A 14,835-nucleotide genomic window follows, 5' to 3' on the forward strand; every position below is an offset into this window, starting at 1 on the left:
CTTTCATAGCTAGAACCCAGTCGTTGTCTTGAAGTGCCTCATCACAGGAAGTAGGCTCAATCAGAGATACTAGTCCTAGAGGGATTTCTTCAGGTACCTTGAATGTTGACCTAGTTCGGACAGGTTCATCCTTGTTTCCCAAAATCAAATCTTTAGAGATGTTGGGGCGGCTTCTTGATTTCTTCTGAATAGCTAAGGCTTTAGTTGCATCTGAACTTTGTTTATCAGATACTTATGGTGCTTTGGTCTTTTCGTCATAACCTGCAAGAGTAATCTCCAGATTTGCAAGTTTCTCAACTAGCTTTGACTATTCAGGGTCAAGCTTATCATCAAATCTAACATGAATTGATTCTTCCACAATTTTGGTTTCTGTGTTACATACTCTGTAGCCTTTAGAGCGTTCTGAGTATCCTAACATAATACCTTTTTGTGCTTTTGAATCAAACTTGTTTAGATGTTCTTTAGTATTCAGAATAAAGCAAGAGCATCCAAAAGGATGAAAATAAGAAATGTTGGGTTTTATTCCCTTACAGAATGCATAGGGAGTCTTCTCCAGAATAGGTCTTATAGAGATTCTATTCTGAGTATAACACGTTGTATTTACTACTTCAACCCAAAAGTGCTTAGCCACATTTGTTTCATTGATCATGGTTCTGGCCATCTCTTGGAGTGTCCTATTCTTCCTTTCTACAACTCCATTTTATTATGGAGTTCTAGGACAGGAGAAATAATGGGATATTCCATTAGAATCGAATAGTTCTTCAAAAAATTTATTTTCAAATTCTCCACCATGATCACTTCTGACTCTGATGATTTTGGAGTTAAATTTGTTTTACACTTTGGAACAGAAGCTAGTGAATACAGAGTGAGACTCACTCTTGTGCTTTAGGAATTTTACCCATGTCCATCGACTAAAATCATCAACAATAACTAGTCCATATTTCTTTCCATTGACTGATGCGGTTTTAACAGGTCCAAACATGTCAATGTGAAGAAATTCCAAAGGCTTAGAGGTGGAAACTATATTTTTCTTTTTAAAAGATGTTTTGGAAAATTTCCCTTTCTGACATGCCTCACATAGAGGATCTGAAGAAAACTTCAGCTTGGGTAGACCTCTGACTAACTCGAGTTTATTTAGCTGAGATAGTTTTCTCATGCTAATGTGGCCCAAGCGTCTATGTCATACCCATTGCTCTTCATGAACAGACATCAGACATTTTACATTTTGTTCTTTTAAGTTTGAAAGATTTATTTTGTAAATATTGTTTTTCCTCTTGCCAATGAATAGGACTGTTCCATTATTCTGATTAATTGCTTTACATGTTTTTTTTATTGAAGATTACATCATAGTCGTTATCACTTAATTGACTTATTGATAACAGGTTATGCAATAATCCTTCTACATAGAGAACATCAGATATAGAGGGAAGAGTTCCATTACCAATAGTTCCGGAGCCTCTGATCCTTCCTTTCTGATTTCCTCCAAAACCTACGAAGCCAACATCTTTAAGTTCCAGGCTTTGGAACATATACTTTCTTCCTGTCATGTGTCGCGAGCATCCAGAGTCCAGGTACCATGACTGGTGTCTTAACTCTGCTGCATAAGATATCTGCAACATAAACAATCTTATCCTTTGGTACCCAGAATCATTTGGGTCCTTTATGATTAGTTTTCCCAAAGTTTCTTAGAACTTTGGGTTTTCTAGCATTATCAAAACATTGTGCTTGTGTATGTGTGTAGTTATAAGAAAACGGAGATTTAGGTTTGTCATTTATGGAAGATTTATCTTCACTAGGGTCATACCTAATTCCTCTTTTATTATTCCGACTAACTCCATAAATCATGGATGCCATTTTGCTTCTCTCTATCTCATTTTTCAGAAACTTTTGAAAAGATTTTTCATATTCATAAATTAATGTGTTCGAAGTTTGTGGAGCTTGAGATAAAGCTTCTTCAAGTTTTAAACATTGTTTATTTGTGGAGTCTCTTTCTAATATCAAAGTTCGATTTTCATCTTTTAGTTCTGAAATTGTCATCTCAAGTTTACCACATTCTTCGATGGTTTCTTCAAGAACCTCTTTTACAGCTTTAAATTTTTGTTTAAGTTTCTGGTATGAGTTTAGAGTTTCAGAAAGGCATGATTCAAGGTCAGAGCGAGAAAGATCAGAAAATACCTCCTCAGATTCAGATTCTCCATCTGATGTATTTCGGGAGGTGGTAGCCATGAGTGCAACATTTGCCTGTTCTTTGAGTCTGATTTTAAGGAATCAGATCCACTGTCGTCCCAGGTGGCCATCAGCCCCTTTTTGGCTCTGAATGAACTTTTCTTGAAATTTTCTCTTCTAGAGCTTTCTTTCTTCAACTCGGGACATTTTTTTCTGTAATGACTTGTTTCCTTAGATTCATAGCATGTTATATCTTTCTTAGACTTACCTTTGGAAGTTGATTCTGATCGATCCCCCTTGGGTCTTGGTCTTCTGAAGTTATTATTCCTTTTTCTCTAGAGTTGTTTTACTCTTCTGGTTAAAAGGGATAATTCTTCTTCGTCGTCAGAGTCTTCCTTCTCAGAGTCATCATTGTCTTCTTCTTCAGCCTAGAAGGCTTTGTTTCTATCTGGTTTGCGTCTTTCGGATCTGGATTTTAGTGCTACGGACTTGATCTTCTTCTGAGGTTCATCTTCCTCCAATTCTATCTCGTGGCTTCTGAGTGAACTGACGAGTTCCTCAAGGCTGATATTGTTCAGATCTTTTGATAACTTTAAGGTTGTGACCATAGGTCTCCATTTCTTTGGCAAGCTTCTAACAATCTTTTTGACATGATCCGCAGTTATATATCCTTTATCCAGCACTTTGAGTCCTAAAATTAAAGTTTGAAATCTAGAAAACATTACCTCTACAGCTTCATCGTCCTCCATTTTGAAGGCTTCATATTCTTGGGTTAGAGCCAGAGCCTTTGTTTCTTTGACTTGAGAATTTCCTTCGTGAGTCATCCTTAAGGAGTCAATGATTTCTTTAGTTGTTCCCCTGTTGGTGATCTTTTCATATTCATTGTAGGAAATAGCATTGAGTAGTATCGTTCTGGCTTTGTGATGGTTTTTGAATTCACGCTTCTGATCATCTGACGTTCTGCTTCTTAGAATAGCAACTTCAGCGTCTGTCATAGGTGGTGTGTATCCAATTGTGACAATATCCCATAGATCAACGTCGTAGCCCAGAAAGAAACTTTCAATTTTGTCTTTCCAATAATCAAATTTTTCTCCATCAAAGATTGGAGGTTTAGCATTGTAACTATCTCTTTCATTGGTGTTGGCCATAGTTTTTCTCAGCTGGATCTCTCTACAATGTTAAGTGTTTGATTAGAAAATCAATAACAGAGCCGAAGCTCTGATACCAATTGAAGGTTGAGAAAAACAACAAAGGGGGTTTGAATTGTTTTGGAAATAAAAACTTTTTCAGAAATCAAAACACACAGAATTTTATACTGGTTCGCTTGAAATTCAAAGCTACTCCAATCCACCCGACCAAGGGGATTTCGCCTTCAAAAAGGACTTAATCCACTAATCTTGAAAGATTACACAACCAAACGTCTAAGAGAATAATCTCTTAGCCCTCTCAAGTATTCAGACTGCGCAGAGTCACTTGAGGAAGTAGTTTAAGCAAGAGTAAATTGTAATATAAAGTGCTTCTAACAAAAAGCAAAAATTACAGAAATATAAGAACAATAGCTTTTCACGTAAGAGCAGCAGCTCGGGAAAATGAGAGAGGATGAATGAGATTTCTGTGTGTCTCAGGTGTGTTCTCTTGTGAGGTACTTCGTCCTTTATATAGTCGTTGTGAAGGACCATTGGAGTGATGACAGAATCTTGGTCATTGAAGAATAATTAATGTCATTACTCTCCCTGTTTCTTTCTTAAACAGTTTTCCACACCATATTATTCCCTTCTTGAAATATTTTCTTTCCATATTGAGATTCTTTTCGGTTACGCGTTCTGGACTGGTGAGTCTACGTCAGAGTCTTGATATGTCAGAGTTTATCTTCAGAGGATGATTATGTATGACTTTATCAGAGCTTCTCAGTGCTCTAGACTTCTTAAGTATCAGAGTCTGATTTAGTAGTCTTTTATCGGAGCTTCTGACTTCTTAATGTTGCGCTGGTATATGCGTTGATCAGAATCAGAACCTTCTGGATGCATCCTTTTTGAGTGGCATCTGATCATTGAATATTTTATATCTGATGTAATATTATATCTGATGTATGGTCAGAATCCTGCGTAAATGTTCAGAGTCCTGCACACTAAAAAAAAATCTCGTTAGAGTACCATTTTTGTTTCATCTTTTTGTTATCATCAAAATCTTATAGATATATTGTAGAACCAACGTTGTTCTTACAATATTGACTATTCCTTGCAAGGAATTGTCTTGTCAATCTCAGAGTATATTCTAAGCACCTTTTCCACAAATTAATCTACTTGTTCCCCTTTATCATAAAGAACACCTACCACCTTTTATAGTCTATCACCAAACACATATTCAATCAAATCCATCATGCTAACACTGACATTATCGATATCCTCTTGGTCGCTGCAAGATGTGCCTAGCTCCTCATTATCATCCCAACCTTCAGAGTCTACCTCAAAATTCGAGTCTAAAGACTTCATTAGAGGAGCTTGATCAAGCTTTAGATTGAACCTCAAAGGACCTAAAAATCTTCCACAATGTTGATTCTGAAAGTTATTCATGGTGGACAACATTAAAGCAAATGGGCTAAGAAACAACAAAACAATATAAACAGTGTAAAAAACGACAAGATAGAGAACACACAACAAGCACACATTCATTACACAATCAAAAACGACATATTCTCACACCCAATAATAACAACATGTACATATTTTTAATCAATCCACAACATCATGAAAGATCAACTACATATGCAAACATGTATACAATATACTACACAACTGACTCATTATGCATGTGGTACCATTCATGAACATTCAGGTTCTTCTCGCTCCCGGTCCCCACCATAGGATCATAACACACCAAATAATTACCATCACTGTAGGTAACGCTTCAACGATTTCCACTTGAAACTGGTTACTCGCTCCCGATCCCCACCATAGAACCAGAGCACACCAACATCTATTACCATCATCGTAGATAACACTTCATTAATTCCTCATTAGAACTAGCTACTTGCTCCCGATTCATACTACTGGACCAGAGCATACCAAAACTGGATCGAAGTACATACGCCATGATGCATAACTCTAGACAACATGCATTTTAACCAAAAGGTTCACCAAAAGAATCACCAAGCACATCTCACCATTTATACATACATCACTCGTCATGTGCAACAATTAATCAATGCTACAAAACAATAAACAACAACAAACAATAGCCATTAAACAATGGTAATTTCATTAGCATTAATTCATGTTACTTCACCAAAATAACAACACATCATCGTGTGAACATAATGATTCGTAAACCGATCATACAAGTCATCTTAAACATCCCTACAGTAGGTAAATGACTACTACTCAAACGTTTCACCAAGCACTACCATGAGGTAAATCTACATGTTTGTTTTTTAATGCTTCGAACGATGTCTCATTTGGAGTCACGAAACTCAAGTTACACTCGAAAACATCTTACTTGGTACAAAATCCAAGGGGATGCTACGACCCGTAGCACTCCCTAAGCCCCCCCCCCCCCCTTTGGGCACGCCTCTAGTACAAAACTAGAGGGATGCTATGGTCGCCCATAGCATCTGCTACAACCCATAGCAATGCCCAGAAAACCCCAAATTACTCGCTATTTTGTGCAATCTATCTTTTTTTTCAACAGTTAATCAGATCCCAAACCCCAAGTTTTGACCTCTAACAGTCCCAAAACATACCATACATCATTGTATATGAAAAAATATAGATTTTTATCATCTCTTAACATGTAAATTAACAATACATCATTATCTATGACTAATATGAAATTCAGTCTATTCATGTTTACCCCAAAACCTTCCAAACCCCCAAACATGGTGGAAAACATCCATATCTCAAAACAGAAAATAATACACAAATAGGCACACGAAGTTCATCATTATAGTAGCCAACAACATCAAAACTTCATAAAAAATTCAAAATTAATTACATCTCAATTGCCCTAAAGAGATTAAGGACCTCTCATCTCTACCCTTCATGCAATGCACTTAGATTGGTAGCCCTTTCTCCCTTATTACCTTGATTTTCCAGGAAAAGATCCTTAAGGTTCTTCAATTGAGTCTTCCTTTAGCCATATCCTCTGCCTCTTCTCACCATAAAATTCAGTTTTACGTAAAATTCTCCAAACTCACTTCCTTCAAAAAACTTAGGATTTTCTACATACTTATTCCCAATTACCTCATTAACCCTCATTTTTCTTAATTCACGTGATTGCCCCTAAGTCCCTAGCTCCTTTCTCCCCCTATTTCTCCAAATTCTCCATATTGCCTCAATTCTATCATTTTACTATTTTATTTAAGACTTAAAAGCACTTTTGGTCCCCCTAGTTTGAGTGTTTTAAATAATTGGTCTCCCTATTACAAAACCAGCGATTCTAGTCCTTTAATTTTGATGGTCTTTGGATTTTTGTGGTCCCCCTCCACTTTTGCACATGTGACATTGATGATTGGGATAAAAAAATCTTTAATGATATGTCATTGATGACTAGGATAATTTATTAATTAATATCTTTTATAGAATAAATTAATAATTAGTTGTTTTAATTAATGTTTTTAGAAATTAATTATTTAAAATTTTGAAAAGAATTACTGGGTGTCATACCCCGATTTTGGCCCTGAAATTTTTTTCTCCATTGATCACTCGTTTGCATTATTTCTTCATTCACCTTCATATCCTTCATTCATGTTCATATTTACTAGTTCATATTTTTATGTTTTTCACATTCAAAATTTGCATTCATATTTTCTCCATTCACATTGAAAAATTTTCATTCATATTCAAGAATAACACTTACATATCCACTGCTGGCAAGTTTGAGTTCTTATTCGAATTAATAAAAGGACTTATAATGGTTTTGGATGGAACATCCGAGAATGACACATCGACCAAATTTCTCATTTTGAGGGATTTCGCTGGCAGCCAAAAATTGCATTTTATAGGTGATTCATTGGGCCGTCAACAATTTCAATCTCTGATGTGTATGGCCACGGGTGGAAAAAGAGGTCAGGAGTTGAAAACGTGGGGTGGGAATATGGTTTTGTAAACACCGTGGAGCAATACGACCATCCTATATTATTAGACACCTTTGGAACCGTGGGAAGCTCAATGGAAACTGGTGGGTAATGCATGTTAATGGAATGCCAAATGAAAACAAAAGATTAAAGGAATTGCAGATGCCAAAAACTTAGCAATCAAGTGCATACAGATGGCCTGATTTGCAACTTGTTTTGCATCCACTGCTCAAAGTTTTCTTAAGGATTTTATCACCTAGGCATTCCTTCAATAAAATTGGAATACCGGTGGGAGCTGTGATAACATTATCCCATTATCAAATGGCAACGAGGCCTCACAGGTAGGATCCAGTGATCCAGTTATTGAGGGTGCACTTAAAATATACAAGAACCAAATACCTCAGGTATACTGCAGAAGAGAAGTACTGATAATTGCACATTAAAAAAAATCATCATAAGCATAATATAAGCATTGTTTTGAAATTTCCAAGCTAGAGAAATTAATGAAGAGTAATGGTGGAGAAATAATTCAAGTTCAAAGGAATAACAATAATGGTTTACAAAACAATTAAAATGGTTATCACGGCAGAAAATTCAGAATCTTCGGGTTACAATTTGCAACAGAATCATAATCATTCAGGTTTCACTCAATCAAGTATTGATAATGATGTTATCGTGTTTTTCCGACGAGTTGATGAATTTTCAAAGCTACTCTTCTGATATAATTTCAAGGACAAACAGCTCAACACAGGATCTTGAATTACGACGATTCAGGTGGTTATGAGTTGCTTGGGCATACAAAGGATCAAATTAAGACGTCTGAACAAATCAATGCCGCACTTACTGCATACAACAGCTTCAAACTTGATGGCCTTGTCATCATTGGAAGTATGACATCAAACACGGATGCTGCTTAGCCTGTAGAGACTTTTACCGTTGCAAAATGTCCAATCAAGGTGGTTGGTGCTCATGTGACTTTGAGTGGAGACCTTAAAAACCAGTTTGAGGAAACAAATGTTGGTTTTGATACAAGCTGCAAGGCTAGAGCAGAGCAAGACAAATACCACGGAGTAATCCTCTTTCTAGAAGGTCTGGTTGAGAGCATTCCTGAAATCTATGCACTCTTAAAGGAAATTCACGTTTTGCTCCAACAAGGTGTTGCTGCTGATAAGATATTTGTTCATCTTTCACCATGGGCTTCTACTTTAGTTGAATTTCTACCACCATTTATCAGGAGACAATTGCTTCTTTACACTGAACCTGATGACTCATCACAGTCGTCTCAGATTTAACCTGAAACTTCTAGCATACCCTGTAGAAGCCGAGATAAACAAGTATCAGAGAAAAAAGCACACAGGAAAGAAAATGGAGGATTCTGGAAAATTCATTTACAACATCAAACTTTCTGCTCGAAATCTTTCCAATGATTGTCACATTGCTTCTGTTTCAGAGCTCGATGCAACAAATGCAATCCCTTTTTGCAGTTCTATCATCCATAATCCTGCCCAATAACAGCTGCATTTGCATTCCTGCATTAAAAAAAATTTTGATCAGGATAATAATGTTATTTAAGTTGTTATTCTAGTCCCATGAGCTGGCTTTGCAAGCATATCAAGTGTGTAAAGAGTTTGGAAAGCATTCAGCAGTCCATGTTTCAATTACAACTCAAGTTTTCCAATCTTGAGAATTACAACTGTATATTACTTAGTTAGCCAAAACAACGAAAAGGTGAATCTTAATTTGGTTAACAAGTACAATGAAATGGCTCTTGACATTGTTAATTCACTTTACGCGGTTGAAAAATCATCTTTGAGACAGCATCATACCTGGTCTGCACCGAAATCTGCTGGTGCAAAACAACATTCCAGCTGGCCTTCGAAACCGTTTTCTAAAATATACAGCAGGCTGTTTGGAATCTTTAATTTGAGTGGCACTTTGCAATGAGGACCTTTCCCTCAAATTATCACTTAACTTTTCCTGTGATATAGAACCATAAGGAAAATTATTTGAAACATCCCTAGATGAACTCTTAGTTGCATTTCCCTTTACTGAAACAGGTTCATCGTATAACAATGATGAGGTTGGACTTGGATGTGTGACAGAAGTTTCTATTTCTTAATGCCGTGAAAAGAAGAAGATTTAAGCCGATGAGAAGATCGAGCCAACCACAGCTACAGTAGGCCAGTCATCTCCTTTTTGGCATCTTGGACATAGGAAACCAAATGCTTCAAGAATCTTAGCTTCTTTCTTCATGGCTAAGTCTCAAATCGCTCCAATGGAAAACTCGGCACGACGCGATATCCTCCTGCAATAACAGCTCACTTCAAACCACCAAACACATCAAATCTTCCAATGGCAAACAATTTAGAAAGGAGGACCTTACCCGTGTTCATCCCAAACCGCTTTGTTTTTTGTTTCTACTCAACCGAAACTGCTCTTGAGTTTTCACTAAAAATTTCACTGCGGTAAAACACATAATAGTTAGTCAAAGTGTTAAAATTCGAAAAATCCCAAAATAGAATAGAGACAAAAACAAAGAAGAAGGCACATGCTCAGGTTACCTGTTCCAAATCCAAGTATCAAACGAGATGGACCAAATTCTGAGCATCAAAAAAGAGATTTTGCAGGATGCTCCTTTGAACTCCACGATACCAATTGAAACCCTAATTCGTGAGAGATAAATAAGGAGAGAGAGCGAATCAGAAAAGAGGAGGAAAAAACGGAGAAAAAGATACCACAAACCCTAATCACCAAATCAAAGACGAACCTGTTTTGAAGAGGCGAATGAGTGAGGTTTGAGCTTCATCGTTGCCGTTATCACCGCCGAAGGTGAGTTTTTTTTGTTTCAGCCATTGGTTTCTTACATGATTGAGTCAGATGTAGGCGATTGGGAACGAAGTGAGAGAGACGCGATTGAGAGAGGGGTTTGGTGTGAACGAGATGGAAGGATAGCGATTGAGAGCGAGAGAGAAAAATCGTGAGATAGGGAGAGCGATTGAGAGCGATTTTTGTGAAGTAAGGTGAGAGAGAACGAGGACGATGAAGTCTGTTACATTTTTTTCAATTTTCTTTCTTTAATTTATTTTAGACAGAATAAGTCTTTTTTAAAACTATTAAAATTTATGTTTAAACTTCCTAAGTTTAGTCAATAAATGTTTTACATTTTCAATTCTTATTCTGTTGAAAAACCCAACAGCCAGGCGGCTGGGTTTTAATTTTTGGTCCCTCCATCATTTATTAGGATAGTCCAACAGATTTCCTTCTTATTAGTTTTTTATTTTAATTCTTTTTTTAATTTATCTTGGTTTATATATCTAAATTAGTATTAAAATAATAACTAGTCATAGGTGGTCTGGTGGAGAGGGGTGGTTTCTATGGTCTTTAGTGTAGTGGGTTCGATACCTGTATTGAGCATTTTATTTCTTTTAGCTTTTTTTTTCTTTTAGCATTTTATTTTCTTTTAGCATTTTATTTTATGTTTATGTTTTTATTATACTCATGGTTGATCTGCTTTCTTTTAATTTCATCATTCATTCAAAACCATTTTAAAACTTTTAAAATCATTTTTCTCGATTCAATGTCGAGCCCATTTCCACACCCTTGTAAGTCGATTGCTTTTAAGCATCGCCATCAACCTCACATAGCTTACTTTTGGGCTTTCTTACAATGAGCCGGTTCTCTTGCACTTACACTCATATTTCGCATCATTTGTTGTTTGGGCCTGATTTTATTATTTCATGATTTTGAATCCCCATTTGACAAAATGTACCTCACTCCCCTGATGTGTAATAATTTTACTGTTTTATTTCTTTATTGCTTGACTGTTTAGTTAGATACTAATACAAGAATAAAATCAACCATTTTCCAAAAATATAAAAATATGACTCGATCCAACGTCGAGTATTTTCTCAATAAACAAATCAATTCATTTCTCTCCATTCTATTCCATTCCTTTCAAACTTTCATCAAACGCTTGATTCAACGTCAAGCCATTTTTCTTAATAAAAACTCAAAAAAATATTAATCTATAGTTAAGACCTTTTCAATAAGATGGAAGTGGAACGTGGTGTATACCACGCACTCCTGAGACTAGGATTCGAGATGTATATCTCGCCAATCCTAGTTCTCGCCATCATCCAAATTTATCCACTTTGTTCTCTCGAACACTCATTCAAATTGCTTTTAAACGTCCATCAATACCTGATCTAGGGTCAAGTCACTTTCACAATAAAACTCAAAAATATCTAATTCTTATTTAAACACTTTTTCAATAAAGGTGGAAATGGAACATGGTGTATACCGTGCACTCCTGAGATTAAGATTCGAGACGTATGCCTCGCCTATCTTGGTTCTCGCCATCATTTAAAATTGTCAATGCGGTTTCTTCAAACCCTTTCTCAATCAAATTCCAAAATACTTAATTCTTATCTTAACCTCATTCAATAAAGATGGAAATGGAACATGGTGTATACCATGCACTCCTGAGGCTAGGATTCGAGATGTATATCTCGCTCATCCAAGTTCTCGCCATCACTCAAAAAACATCAAACCAACCAAACTCTTTTTCTCGCCGCCGTGCGACTAATCAAAAATCTTTTTCATAAACGAAAGATATATTGTCTTAAGTGATACGAAACAGCGTTTCGGCCACGATTGTTGAGTAGAGATAAATGAAGCTTTTCCGAATGTAGATTTATAAATCCGTTCGATGTGTGGTATGCGTCCACTCCTCATCTGTTTTGGGTAAAACAATGTTTTCGTCGATTAATACAATATAGCTTTCGCTAAAATCGACCAACAAACAAACATTTTTCTACCCAGAACTACGTAAGCCTTGATTTCTCTTTTGAGATACGTAGGAGCAGGATTTATGAATCTTGTCAGGCCCACTAATAAAAAACTTAGGTTTAGTCCTTCGTCAAAAATCTAAAAAACATTTTCCTCTCTTTTACTCTTTCTTTCCCACTTAATAACTTGAAAAGCCTAACATTTCAAACTTACATTAACGCACACAACTGACCTAATGGTTCCCGTTGAGTACAACGGACGTGAGGGGTGCTAATACCTTCCCCTTGCGTAATCGACTCCCGAACCCTAATTTGGTTGCGACGACCAATAATCATTGTCGTTTTGTCTTGGGTTTTATCGATATTTCCCCTTTCCTTTTTAGGAATAAATAAAGTTCGGTGGCGACTCTGTTCAGTCCATCATTGCGAGCGTGCGATCGCGCTTCGCTTTGAAGTCGTATCCCCATTTTTTCGAGGTGCGACACTAGGCCTAAGCCCAATTCATAATTACATCTATTTCATTTATCATTTGTGCAACACACAAGATGACAACAACCCATGTATGACTAAGTTTTATGAACTCTCATTTTATTTGCAAACAAAAGAATATGGGACTTTGTTGATTAATTGCAGTTACATAAAGTTTGTAACAAAAACATCAACACAAAGAATAATTGCAGTTACATCAACATAAAGAATAATTGCAGTTACATAAAGTCTGTAACAAAAACATATTTAGAACTTCTGTTATATGCAAATTATCTGCATAGTAAACCATCAAAGAAGTGCAAGAGACTATATTTGGTTCATTAATCTCCTCAAATAGTTTATTAGCCTCAGAAACCGAACCATGTGTGCCATAAAAGTGCAGCAAACTAGTACCAACAAACACATTAGACATGAAACCACATTTGGTGACATAACCATGAATCTGAAGTGCCCCTTCAGTCATGCATCCTGACCTATTACACGCAATCACCAAACTAGAAACTACGTAACTTCTTGGCCTGCCACCATTTTCAAACATATAGCAAAAGAATTTCATAGTTTCGTGTTATCAACTCACTCGAACGAACCGCGACATCCTGATATTCCAAGAAGCATCATTTATGTCCAACATCTTATCAAAAACATGTTGAGCATCTCCTATGCTGCCAAACATCGAGTACATGTTAATCAACGTATTTCCATAGAATGTGTTGAGTTGAAAAACATCTTTCACGCAAAGTGCATGCAACACTTTCCCAACAATTCCTTCAGTGATTTCCAAGAAGCCCTTTTGAAGAAAGCATGAAACTTGGGGATTATGGTGGTCCTTAAGAGGCATAAGTATACCATAGCTCAAGAACTCTTTTTCTTTTCCACATGTCTGATTCATCCAATATTATTAGAAAATTTACGCATTACCAGCATCCACTTCAAATCACTTCCTCAACAACACTTCCAAGTTCTTGTCCTATGATTAGTCAAAGTTTAATTAATCTCTGCTTCCTTTTCTCTCTCTCAGTTGTTAGTTAAATTAGAGCATTTCTAAGATGAAAACAATCATGAAAATAGAATATTATAAAAATGTATGAATCATGATGTTGAGGAAGCTTGTCAAACTATGCCTCTTCTAGATATTGTGCAAGGTTGCCATGGTTACTTGTTTTTAAGATTGTTTTCATCTTAGAAGGTGATCATGTCCTTCTTCTATATGAGTTTTTTTAAAAACCAATATGTCTTTTCTCATGTTTGTGTTAATGTTCTCATCAACATGATTCTAAACTTCCCAACTCAGCTATGAAACCATGACAAAGATAGAGTTTCAGACTCAGACTCATGTTTTGCAGTTCCAATTGAATACTTTTGTCCCACATCGAATTTTTAACTAATATTACAAGTGTTTATATATCTCATGTCTACATAACATGTTCAATTGATATTGGACTGATATTGATAGTAAATGGGCTAGACCAATAAATGTCTTTTCAATATTTTAATTAATTATTAAATATTAATTTAGTTAAAAACATATTAATTGATAAAATATACTTGTCACGTAATTATAAATAATTTTTTATCTTTTATCTCAATCATCACTGCCACGTTTCCAAAAATGGAAGGGGACCACAAAAATCTAAAGGTCATCAAAATTAAAGGATCGGAATGACTGATTTTGTAATAGAGGAATCAATTATTTAAAACGCTCAAAGGAGACCAAAAGTGCATTTAAATATTTATTTAATTAATTTAAATAAAATTTTATTTATTCTAATCATTAATAAAATTCTAATTAATTATAAACAATTATATTAAAAGTCTTACTCTCTCTATATACATATACTTCAAGGACACTTATCCCCATCACCACACAACAAATAATTTAAAACACCAATTAATCAAATAAAATTATAAATAATTCAATTAACTTGATTAATATAATTTGGGGTGTTATAGTGTCAACGAGGTCGATCATTCCAAATCAACATCCTCTGACTTCAAGACCTTAACTCCTTAAACCACTCGTTAAACCGTTTGCCTCCGTTAGACACCAGTTATGAAAGCTTTCCTTCCTGCCTTTCTTCCAGAAGACAAAGATTAGATCAAAGAGGAGTTGTTTTGATCTTGAAATAGCCTTCCCTGTTAAAGATTTCATGTATGATATAAGTTAACCCTGAGTTTTCTACAAATCCCACATAAGCATTTTTGAGTCTCACCAACTCTTCCTTCTCTTCTAGATTAAACCTCGACTGAATAGGTTGTTTAAACCATTGATCACCAACTAAAGGCTTATTAGAATTGTTGAAATTAAGCGCATCTGCATTGGAC

The sequence above is a fragment of the Lathyrus oleraceus genome, chromosome 7, assembly GCF_024323335.1.
Source record: "Lathyrus oleraceus cultivar Zhongwan6 chromosome 7, CAAS_Psat_ZW6_1.0, whole genome shotgun sequence".
Taxonomy (NCBI): domain Eukaryota; kingdom Viridiplantae; phylum Streptophyta; class Magnoliopsida; order Fabales; family Fabaceae; genus Lathyrus; species Lathyrus oleraceus.